The sequence below is a fragment of the Colossoma macropomum genome, unplaced genomic scaffold (assembly GCF_904425465.1).
Source record: "Colossoma macropomum unplaced genomic scaffold, Colossoma_macropomum, whole genome shotgun sequence".
NCBI lineage: Eukaryota > Metazoa > Chordata > Actinopteri > Characiformes > Serrasalmidae > Colossoma > Colossoma macropomum.
In genome coordinates, this window is record NW_023494806.1 from 30,098,891 (window position 1) to 30,110,973 (window position 12,083).

The 12,083-nt window shown below is 39.4% G+C and overlaps 1 protein-coding gene across 1 annotated transcript in view; it reads right to left on the minus strand.

Annotated features, from left to right (window-relative positions):
- Window positions 1-12,083, minus strand: part of LOC118827368 (zinc finger protein 420-like) — a 34,691-nt gene that overhangs the window by 8,034 nt on the left and 14,574 nt on the right. The gene's annotated exons all lie outside the window — the stretch shown is intronic.

The following is a 12,083-nucleotide window of genomic DNA, read 5'->3' on the forward strand; positions in this document are numbered from 1 at the left end:
AAAACTGACACCCAGATTTGATTGCTAGTTAGTGATTTAAAAATACAAATAATAATAATAATTGGTCATGTTGTTTAAGGTAAAAAGATGCTTTGATTTAATCCAGTCCACAGGGCCATTGCTGTAGCCTTTGAAATACTAGGAGTGTCTTTAATATCCTTTGAGGTGAGAAGTGTTCTACAGTTCTGGTTACAGACTCATTCAGCTCTGCTGTGTCAAGGAACAGTACAGGAGGTCATTTTTACCAACAGTGATCGACCTGTACATGTACATTCTTTGAATAAGCTCATTGGATATCTGCATTTTTGCACTTGATGTCATGCTTTTATTGCTGCTAGCTAAACATATTTCACTATACTGGACTACTTATCATATATTATGTTTATATTTACTCAGAGGATTGGTGTTTATTTAGGTTTATTACTCTTACTTTTACTTGCAATACTTTTCCTTGGTTGCTGCTGTAATGTGTGAAGTTCGTTCTGGGATTAACAAAGTGATCTATCTTCTATCTGTCTATCTATCTATCTATTACTGTTTAGACGATTAAGTCTATAAAAGCGAAAGTCTGAGTTATTAATCAGAGTTTCCTCTCACATGGCCATTTACCAATGACAAAATCCTATTTTATGTGTGGATAAACTGTATGGGCTTACACGCATGCTATCTAAAGTGACTAGCTAAGGCCCTTGCAATTGATATATGTAATAGATTTAAAATTTAATAAACACCCACCATTGTAAACCAATATTTAATATATTCAATACTAATTTTATTCTAAACAAAGCAAAAGAGCCGTAAACAGTACATTTTTAGCTAGAACACGCTAGTAGTCAGCTAATGGCTGCTTCCTCAGGCTGAAGTTGAGTTGTGGAAAACGGAGGTTGCAGCAGGTTTCAGGAGGCATGTCCAGCAATGTCATAATGTCTCCTCTCTCTGGAGAGTCCACATGGAGTCTCCACAGAGGGAAAGTGTCACTTTGACTTGCACTGGCTCCACCCCATTTCCTCCATTACACACACCTAGGCAGCTCATGTCCTGGACTCATTAAGACTTTGATATATGCCTCTTTGTTTAATCTGTTTGTTTGAGAAGTGTCTGTGTTTCTAACCTTGAGTTCCAAACTGTTTGTCCTCCGTTTGTTCTTGTGTTTTGACCCCTGCCTGTTGTGATGTGTTGGATTATGCCTAATAAAGCCACAATCAAGCCTGTCTCCATAATGCCAGCCTAACCCCTCATCTACACTGGGGAGCCAGAGCTGCAGAGGGACTTCATGGGTGAGTTTCTCTGCTATTTGGCCCACTTTAGCGAGTCATTCTACAGAGAGCTCTGGCTTGTCAATGCCTGTTCTCAAGGCTCCGTCCAGTGCTCCAGAGAGCACTGACCTGTAGACGCCTACTCTCATCATGACACCCCTGAAATATCATGCCTGTGTTGGCTCACCAAGACACCTCATCATCAGTTTGAGCACCCCTAGTGAAACAAGTTAGCAAATAGTCTACACACTTAAACACAATTTCTTTTGCACATTTTGGAGCGCAATTAATATTTGCTGGACTTGAAAAAAAAATTAGAATATTGTATGTCACATTTGATGTTTTTCCAGATTTAAGTTCATCAACGTTACGACCCGTCTAGGGCAGGCCGCAGCATAAGTGTCTCCCCCAACTTCCCATTCCCAACTCGCCAGACCAATCACACTCAAACACATATTACCAGTCTCATGAGTTTTATTATGGATTAAGGAAGCTTAAGCTTCAGGAGTGGTCTCAGCCAAAAGAACAAAGAAAATGATACCTCCCCAATCCACTAACTTACCTATACAAAATAAAAGAAACAAAAATACAAAAACATAACCTAACTCCCTCAACAAAAACAAAGACAAACCCCAAAGAAAACAAGGCTGACGGTTATGACAGCCAGGAGAGCAAGGAACTGAGGAGAGCGAAAGCTTACGCAAGAGAGAAGAAAAGACACCTTGCAAACAATACATTGTTGGACGTAACAATCAAGGAAATATTACTTGTGCATAAAATGTGCAGAAGCATGCTCTCTGTAGATGTATTAACTTTTTTCACTTAAAATATCAACAAAACATTTTGTGGTTAAACCTCTGCAGTCTATAATAAATTCGTCTCTCAGTCCGGGATATGTACCAAAATCATTAAAACTCGCAGTCGTTAAATCCCTACTTAAAAAGCAAGATCTTGATCCCAATGAACTCGCCAACTATAAACCAATTTCCAATCTCCCTTTCATTGCTAAGATCTTAGAAAAAGTGGTCTCAGCATCAACTGTGCTCCTATCTACAAGAAAACCCTCTCCATGAGATGTTTCAGTCTGTCTTTAGACCCTTTCACAGTACTGAAACAGCTTTAACTACAGTACTAAATGATCTTGTGTCTCTCGATAGTGGCCATATTTGCATCCTAGTCTTTTTAGATCTCAGTGCAGCATTCGATACTATCGGCCACAAGATCCTTGATAAGCTGGAAAATCTGGTTGGCATGAAAGGACAGGCTTTGTCGTGGTTCCAATCTTATCTGACAGACCATTATCAATTTGTCAGTGTTAATGATAAACACTCTGATCGCACGCTAGTATAATATGGTGTCTCCCAAGGATCTGTGCTCAGGCTGCTGCTTTTCTCTCTGTACGTGCAACCTCTTGGTAACATAATTCGCAGGTTCGGCGTTAGTTTTCACTGCTACGCGGATGATGCACAACTTTACATATCTGCTAAACCAAATGAGGCTCTAAATCTAAATAATCTTGAAGAATGTGTTAAAATTATCAAAAGCTGGATGACCAACAATTTCCTTCTTCTTAATCCTAACAAAACTTAGGTCCTACTACTTGGACCCAAAGCAGAGATCTCAGCTCTCCAATTTTGAACTCAATTTAGATGGCCATACGGTCATTCCAAGCACTACTGTAAAAAATCTAGGCATCATCTTCGATTCCAGTCTCTCTTTTGATACACGTTTGCAACATTGTTAGAACCGCATTCTTTCACTTGCGTAACATTGCTAAACTACGTAATATTCTAGCCCTAAAAGATGCAGAAAAACTTGTGCATGCATTTATAACCTCCAGACTGGACTACTGTAACACCATTTTAGCTGGATGCTCCAACATTTTAATAAATAAGCTCCAACTGATCCAGAATGCAGCTGCTAGAGTCCTTAAGGACCAAAAAAAAAATAAATCATCTCCTGACCTCTGTTCGGGACTCAGACACACTCTCTACTTTCTTTAAAACTAGACTCAAAACTTATGTTTGCACAAGCATTTTGCTAATATCAGTTGTTGCACTATTAACTCACTAATATCTCTCCATAATTGGACCTGTCCTGTCAATCAATTTCTCTCTCTCTCTCTCTCGCTCCCTTTATTTGAGCCCCTGAGCGACATCTGACTGAGTCGCCACATGTGAGCCACCAGAGCTGCTAGAGTCACCAGAGCTGCATCTCTGTTGGCTGATCTGCACCTCACCTGCATGAACTGACCTTCCTGCTGATGCATAAACTCAAACTATTTAATTAACCATTGCTCTGCCTGTTTTGCCCGTTTTGTATTACAATATTTTATACTAGCACTGTTTGCTATCCGGTGTCCACCAGGGGAGGATGGGTTCCCCTTTTGAGTCTTGGTTACTCTCAAGGTTTCTTCCTCTTGCTCTTAGTGAGTTTAGTTTCCTTGCCACTGTCACCATTGGCTTGCTCATGGGATCTTGGACCCGGTTTGACAACACCTGTTGTAAAAAGCGCTATATAAATAAACTTTGACTTGACTTATTTGACCAGGGGTGCCAAAGTTTGGATATGACTATATATCTACAATTTCAAATTACAGCAGCTTTGCCCACCCACGTTGGAATTATACAGAATGTAACACATCTCGCACAAAAGGAGATATTCTTTTTATGCATCAAACAGGGTCAAAAATCCCATGGTGGTCTTCATGACATTTAATGAACATGGGAGTTATGACAGATGTCCCCATATGCAGAGGTGGTAAGTAACAAAGTACAAGTACTTTGTTACCGTACTCAAGTAATCTTTTTTTAGGTATCAGGACCTGAGTATTTCTGTTACTTAATACTTTTTCTTTTACTCACTACATTTCAAAAGAAAAATCTGTACTTTTTACTCACTACATTTTCCAAATAGACATGTTACTTTAGTTTTAATGATTTATTTATCTCTCTGTCTACTTATGTATGTATTTTTCTGATCAGACAATTGTATTCAGGCACCCATTCATGAAGCCCAAATCAGCACATCAGCTGTTTGATTAAACTTTCATGTCGTGACGGTAACCCGTGTTTTTGGCTTCAGTAATTACCAGGTTTAAGTTTGTACATCTTTACCTTTGTACATCTTGAGTCTTTATAGCTTATAAACTCTCTGAAAGTAATGATTAGAGACGTCCAAACTCACACACTTGGACAAAGCAGTTCATCTTTTATGCAAATTAAATCTAAATTAAAAACAATGCATACACTTCATACAACTGAATGACCATTACAGCAATGGACATGCTGGGGCCAAACCAGACCTTCCCAGCTCTCCATCATGTCCTCCAGGACTCAATTCCTGAAGGAGTAAGATGGAGGTCTATGCTACTCATCCAGAATAAGTGAGATGAAGGGCTGTCAAACCCACTTAGAGAGAGCAAGATGAAGGGTCATGCTATCCAGGCAGACAGAGCAAGATGAAGGGGCCGTCCTACTCACCCAAAGAAAGCAAGATAGAGCCTAGGTGATTCAGGATATTCATTTTATTGCAACATCGCTCTCATGTCAAACAGCAGACATGTCAAACTAGGGACTTATCAGGCCAAAGTGCTGTGGAGATTAGTGTTTGCCCCTGTCTAACACTCTAAATTCAGTTCATGAATGCATTGCTATGAACAGATGAGCTGAATCAGGTGTAATTAATGAGGCAGTGTGCTGAAGTTGTTTGGCCTGCGAGGACTGGAGCCTATAAATGATTGATATAAATGATGAAAGTTGTGCAGTACTCGAATCATATTACAATCATTTTCTAAATGTATGTATAGTTAAATTGCTTTCATATTACTGAAAACACTGACTGTAAACTTTTAAACTGTAATATATTTAAGAATAAGAGTTGCCCTGCTTCAAGGTTTTGCACTTGAACTGCTTCCTCTACAGTTCACCACGTTTCTGAGAAAATGGCAGGCTTCAGGAGGCTGGTGTGTTTGAACTATAATAAAATGTTATAGGAGATGTCACCAGTACTTCACTTCAGATAGCTTGATGTTTTGCAGTCCTTTATACTCCAGTGTCTTCATTACAAAGCTGTTCAGTTCTGGCCACCACAGCAAAACATAACACTGCTGCAGTCTTCAGTCATATCGCCTTCGTTACAGTCCTCAAGAGCACACCAAACATACAGCATACAGAGCACATTTCCTAAAGTTTAAAAGGGAAGACAAAGTGACACTTTCATTGCAATAAGCATGAACTAGTTAACATGTAGGAAACAAACACACAAAAGAGGGTCTCAAGTACACTGTCAAGTGTTTGTCAAAACATCCATCATTACATCGGAAACACTATACTAGCTTCGATGTCTGTGTTTAGCACATGAAATTATATTTCATTTTCCACTTATGTTTTAGAAACAATTTAAAACAACAGATTGTTTTCCCCTAAAAACAGTTTGAAACCTGGGCTGGAGGCACCATTCCCTGGAGAACTTTACTTTGGGAATGTGTTGAAGTTACACTCATTACTGACCATTTCCTGGTCTTGGTGCACTTGTGTGTCGTCACAGTCTTTGAATGCTTGAAACTCTTGCCACACTCTGAGCAGTAATACGGCTTCTCTACTGTATGAACACTGGTGTTTTTGGAAAGTACTCTGACGACTAAAACTCTTCCCACACTCTAAGCAGTGATACGGCTTCTCATCTGTGTGAATGCTTTGGTGATTTTCGAGATGACTCTGACAATTAAAACTCTTCCCACACTCTGAGCAGTAATATGGCTTCTCACCTGTGTGAATGCACTGGTGTTCTTGGAGATGACTCTGTTGATTAAAACTCTTCTTACACCCTGAGCAGTGATACGGCTTCTCATCTGTGTGAATGACCTGGTGGACACTCAGGGGCTAAGCTGGATCACAACTTGTGGTTAACATTTTTCCTCTGTACATTTTTTCCAACCCTGCATCGATTACCAGGGGGCTCAGTGAAGGAAGATGAATGGAAGACAGCATTCAACACTTTCTCAGGGCAATATGAGTACCAGGTAACACACTTCAGCCTCATGAACACATCAGCAGTCTTTCAACGCTTCATAAATGAGGGGTTGAGAGAGACCCTGGACAAACATTTACACGTCTACCTCGACAATACTCTATAGTCGGTTGATCGAGGAACACATAGGACACATCAGATAGGTCTCCTAGAGAATCATCTCTTAGTTAATGTTGAGAGGTCTGTGTGCCACACCAAGATCGTCACGTTCTTAGGGTTTGCTGTGTCCAAGGGTACCCTTCGCATGGATCCAGTGACGATCAAGGCCGTGATTGACTGGCCCTGCCCCTCCTCTGTTCAGCAGGCTTAGTCTTCTCCGGGCTTCTTCCAGTGGTTCGTACAAAATTTCAGTACCATGGCAGCACTCCTCACCTCTCTCACCCGGAAAAAAACCCAAGGCCCTTTTGCTGGACCTTGAAGGCACAGAATGCCTTTGATGATATAAAGACATGACTTGTGTCGCCACCGCTTCTTCAGCTGCCTCATCCTGAAGCGTCCTTCAAGAGCCCCGTCCCCCATGGTCTCATATCTCCTTGGACTTCATGTTGGGCCTAGCGTCATCAAAGACCACTGTGATGCCCAGCGATCAGGTATCTGATCAAGGGCCCCAATTGGTCAGCAGGTTCTGGAAAGTCTTCTGCCAGCTAATGGGGGCCACGTTGAGCCTCATTCTGGTGCAATAAAGGTGAAATAAAGACCAACACATCCAGTATTTTCTGCTGATTTCTGGGATTTATGCTTTGGGGGTCAATGAGCTGCTTGGTGACTGTACCACCTTCACAGCCAGACATCAGTTTATCTAATACTATATGGTGCGTTTTGGCTACTTTTGTGTTTAAAGCAAGCCTTTTATTTTATACACTTCCAACCCTTAAATCTCCTAACAGTTCTCCCTACATTTATCTTTTAAACACTGACAGCAGTGATAATGCAGGGCTTGTTAATACATGTAACAGAGTAGTGAGATTTAGTACAAAGATTTACAAACTGTAGGCCAATGTGGGGACAAGTTGTTTGTGAGGAAGCTGCATCAATGCATTTTTTTTTCCAAGAGAGAGAGATCTAAATGAAGCGTGTCTAAGTCATCGTGAAACAGAGAACAAACTACAATCATTACATTTCATCAAAATTTCTAATCTTTCCATTTTTGACGAGATTTCTTGACGTACATTTGATCAAAATAGCAGGAATAACTGTAGTAAGCGCCAAAGAGGGTAATGGACCATCTGTAAAGTGTGGGTATTGTTTAAAAACATAAAACATTTACCCAGATGAAGAGCCGGTCTGCACAAATAATATGAAAATGAATAACTATCATGAACAAGTTCTTTACTCTTAAGAGATTCAGTTATTTTTAGCAGTTTCGGTAGTCTAAACATGTATGTAGTGGACTTGTTGGAATTGTATCATATTTTATTAAGCCTTTATTAAAATTTACTGCTATTTTTACGAAGAAATACAAACATATAGTGCAAAACGACTTAACCCAAACCAGCTATAACTTTATTGAGATGCACCGCACAAACCTACTCGAGTCTCGAGTGAGATGAAAGGCCTTTGAAGGATCTTTATCATACCTAGAGAACCTAAATGATTGCGAAGTAAATTATTGAGTAACTTCTAATTTATCATTTGTAAATGCTGAGCCTAATAACTATAAACTGTTCATCACAATTTTGACAATCCTGCATAGCTGATTTCGTTGAATGAAGATATTTGTGCAAAATATCTCCAATTCAGCTGAGTGGGATCATACAGGTTGTGGTAAAGAGTTTATACTTAGTGGGATGAATGTTCATTAAACTGAAGACTGGAACATTTTCTCCTGATGAACTCAAGAAATCATTCCTTCATTTAGTTCTTGATCACTGTAGCACTCTAGATATGATCCTCAGAAGGCATTTGATCTTTACAGATGCTGGTAAAGCTTTCAAGATTTCATCTTGAAGTAATGTCAAAAGAATGTAACAAACTGCATAAACCATGATGTTTGATCACTGACATCACAGAACTGCTCAACTCCACTCCTAGAAATCTACCACCCTGCAGGGTTTAGTTCCACCACACCTGGGCCTACTATTCGTATTGGACTTTTTATTACTAAGAAATTTCCTCAAAATTCGAGTCTATTTTTTCAAACTAGATATTATAATAGGTCTGCTTTAAATCAGCATTTGTCAGATGTGTCTCTATACTACAAGCAATTTTAGATTTGTATATCATATGGACGCATCTCAGTAGGTACTTCTTATGAAGAAAAAATCATTATAATTCAAAAAAGGCATATCTTGTCCACTACCTGCACATTTAGACCGAAAAAACTACTAAAAACTGAAACGTGAATATGCACTAAATGTCCACCATAAGCCTTATTGTAACTTTACTGACCTGTCACAAGTTAGCAGACTTGCAGCTGTTCTGTTCTGCAGTGTGGCTCTTCTCCTTATTCAGTTAAATCTGTTATTAATAACTGTTTGGCAACTTTGTTATTTTGGCCTGTGTTTACACCCTGATAGCAAGACGATAGTGGACCACTGTCGGCCCACTGATGGCAAAGCTGGTGGTGCCCTGGCGTTTTGCTCAGCATTTTCTGGGCAGCTCCCCAGTGTTTAAGCAGAGTATTAGACAAAGTTCCACTTATCACTGCTCATTTTCCACTCACTGTCTAATTCACTTATTTTTCCTTCCTTCCTTTATTTAGTTATACTTTGTAAATTAGTTTAGTAAATCATTTTAATCTAGCACAGAGTCAGCAACAACACTGTAAAAACAAGAACTTGAAATTGTTCACCTTAATATGACTTTTAATTCAACTGAACAAAAAATATGTAATTGCACCATAAACTATATCAAAGTAATTGACTCAACTAACTTTATTAAGTTTCTTGTCAAAAGTTGGCCTCACTATGTAACCTATGTCGGCAAAATATACAAACTGTAGTTGAGCCCTAGTTGAGGCCAGGCCAACTACTTTGAGCATGCTCATTATGACTTCTTAGCCTAACGGGGTCTACGGAGCAATTCTGCAGGGGTTTTCGTTTTTTGCTAGAATTTTCGTCCACCATTTCGAGACTGATTTCCCGCCTGGCAAGGATCTCTTTGGTACTACTGAAGTGAACCTTCCAACGCCCAAATGGTGAGTGTTTGATTAAATAATATCTAGAAATTCTAGTTACCTTTGCCGTAATTACATGTTTACATTTTCACTTAACCGGTCGTGCTTCGGATATTCAACGCAGCACCGTAGCTTCCAGTAAGGAACGCTAACAGCGAGCTAAAGCTAGCTAACCTAGCTAGTTATTTCGCAAACGTAAACGTTGACTTAATTGGCAAACGTGATTGTGAATGGTGGGACTGAAAATTTACATGACTTCATATACAGTACACTGGTTAAATCCCCCGGGCCCCGGTAAGCGGTGATACCGGTAACAACGCACCGTATTCGGGTCATTAGTAGTTAATACTTAAGTCTTTATCTGCTAATACACACGCCGCCGTTAGCTAGCTACATTGCTAGCAGCTACGGTAACGAAGCACTGCTGCCGGAGCACCGCTCGCCACGGTCTGGACGTGTAATGTTATTTCTGTCATGTGAATTGAGTCGCCAAATTTTTTTAACGCGTTTAAAATCTAACGTAAATTATGTTTCGGACATTGAAATGTTAAGTTTACAAGCCCAGCCAGCTCCGTGGCTGCTAGTTAGCATTTAGCAAACGTTAGAAACGGGCGTCTTCAGCTAGCGTTAGCGGACTCCGGACCAGGTCCGGTGTTCTAACAGTTTGTCATACCCGTCCAGCGAACCTACCGAGCACGCGCATATCACTAGTTTTAGTGTTGTAACTCAGCGTTTTAAATGTTTTACTGTGTTTTTAATGTTAATTCAGTACAGACTCAGCTAAATTTTACTAATTACGATTTAGACGAGGTTGAAGTCAGTTTCTTATTCGTCAGCTTCTTCGAATTTTCCCATTCCACCTTAAATGGTGCCAGTATTCTGAACTCAAACATCACCATAATTTGCACTAGTGGAGCTGGTAATATGAACAGAAAGTGTAGATACAAGGATGTGGTAGAAATGAAGTGGCTGGTTGGTGTATGTTGTCTTTGCGCTTTATTTTTATTAGGGTGATTGTTGTACAGCAGTATTTCAGTCTGAATTTGGTACAACTTCCTGGTTTCAACAGGTGACCGATCCAGAGGATGGGCAGAGCAAAGGTGTCAAGATGGGTATCCTCACTGCCCACAGTAGTCAATATTGCCATTGTGTTGGAAGAGGCCATTGTCCTCACAGATCTTCCAGACCTCCCTACTGCGTTTGCCTACCTTTTCGGCCTCCTCTATGCCTTGAACATGGAGTTCCCGAAAGAGCATAAGTACACTTTGGAAGCTATTCAGCACATCTTCATGGAACTTTCCACCAGTTGCTCACAGCGTGTCAGGAGCTTGAAAACAAAGCTCTTACTCTAAGTTAGAAGCTGATCTTTTTCTTTTAGATTCATTTTCTTATTCTGTGTGACATTTCAGGACATTTTAGCAAATGAAGCTCTAGAAAATGAGTGATGGAGGACCCTCTTTGATTTTGACATGGTCAACATTTAGGTTTTTACAGTTACTGTCGTGCGGTTTTTGAGATGAGGGCATTTTTGATGAAAGGACATGAGAGCTTTTGTCTATATTGTGGAAGAGGTGAACATTTTGTGACCCTTCAAAGAGAGGTGCTGTTGTGCTCGAAGTTGCTGTTGTCTTGCCATTGTTTACTTTTGTGTTTATGCCTTGAACATTTCTCAACAAAAAGTATAGCACAGGGCACAATTCTACAATAATAGAAGTCAGTGAAATCAAACATGGTAATATCATTCGGGATGATTAGGTGTTTTACCTTAATCTTAAGTGGAATATTTCTAAGACAATATTGGGTATAGTACATGTCGCTGCTGTCGGAAGAGAACCTTGTATGTCCATTTTTGTAGTTTTTCAGTTTTTCTACATAATTTCTAAATGCTTGTTGCCCTTTACATTTGCATGTATGAATTTCATGAAAAATTGACCAAAAGAAACGGCCCAATATAACTTGGAAAAAATTCTGGTTCCATTTACTTACATTAAAAGTATTTTTTTTTTTTTTTCCTTTTCCTACTAAGTCATCATTTTGGAGATACAAGCTTTTCTTCTGACAACAGCTATATGCTTCAGCCCACATGCCATTTCACATGGTTAACCAGTGTTTTCAGCAGAGTTTTACTGCTTTATCTAGGTAAATATTCTAGTATTAGTATTGTGAATTTTGCTTATACTTTACACTTTGTAATTAAATTACACTGTTGTTTATGCTATATGGGCATGTTTTCTTGCAAATAATACTAAAACTAATAAGTCTGGTTCCATTGACTTGCATTAAAAGTAAAGTATATTTTTCCTTTTCCTGTAAAGTTACCATTTTGGAGATGCAAGGTTTTCTTCCAACAACAGTGAAATGTTTTCAAAGACTAGTAGACTAGTTGTCAGTCCTGTTAGTTAGTTAAGTGAATACTATTTTGGAAAGCCCAGCTCCAGAACATAACTTGATGCATAAATGTCAAGTGCAACACCATTAGCTAACATCGTTTTAACAGTTGGCTGGTGCTGAATTGTAGTTTGCATTGTACATTTTGGATTTGATTATTGTTGATCATAACGTTTGAGTTGCGCTAGGCTTATGAGCATGAACATAAGCCGAATATGCTGCTTTCACGAAAGCACTGCTGACAGGTTTTACAATTTTATTACTGTCATGTTTAAAATAAACATGTTAATTGA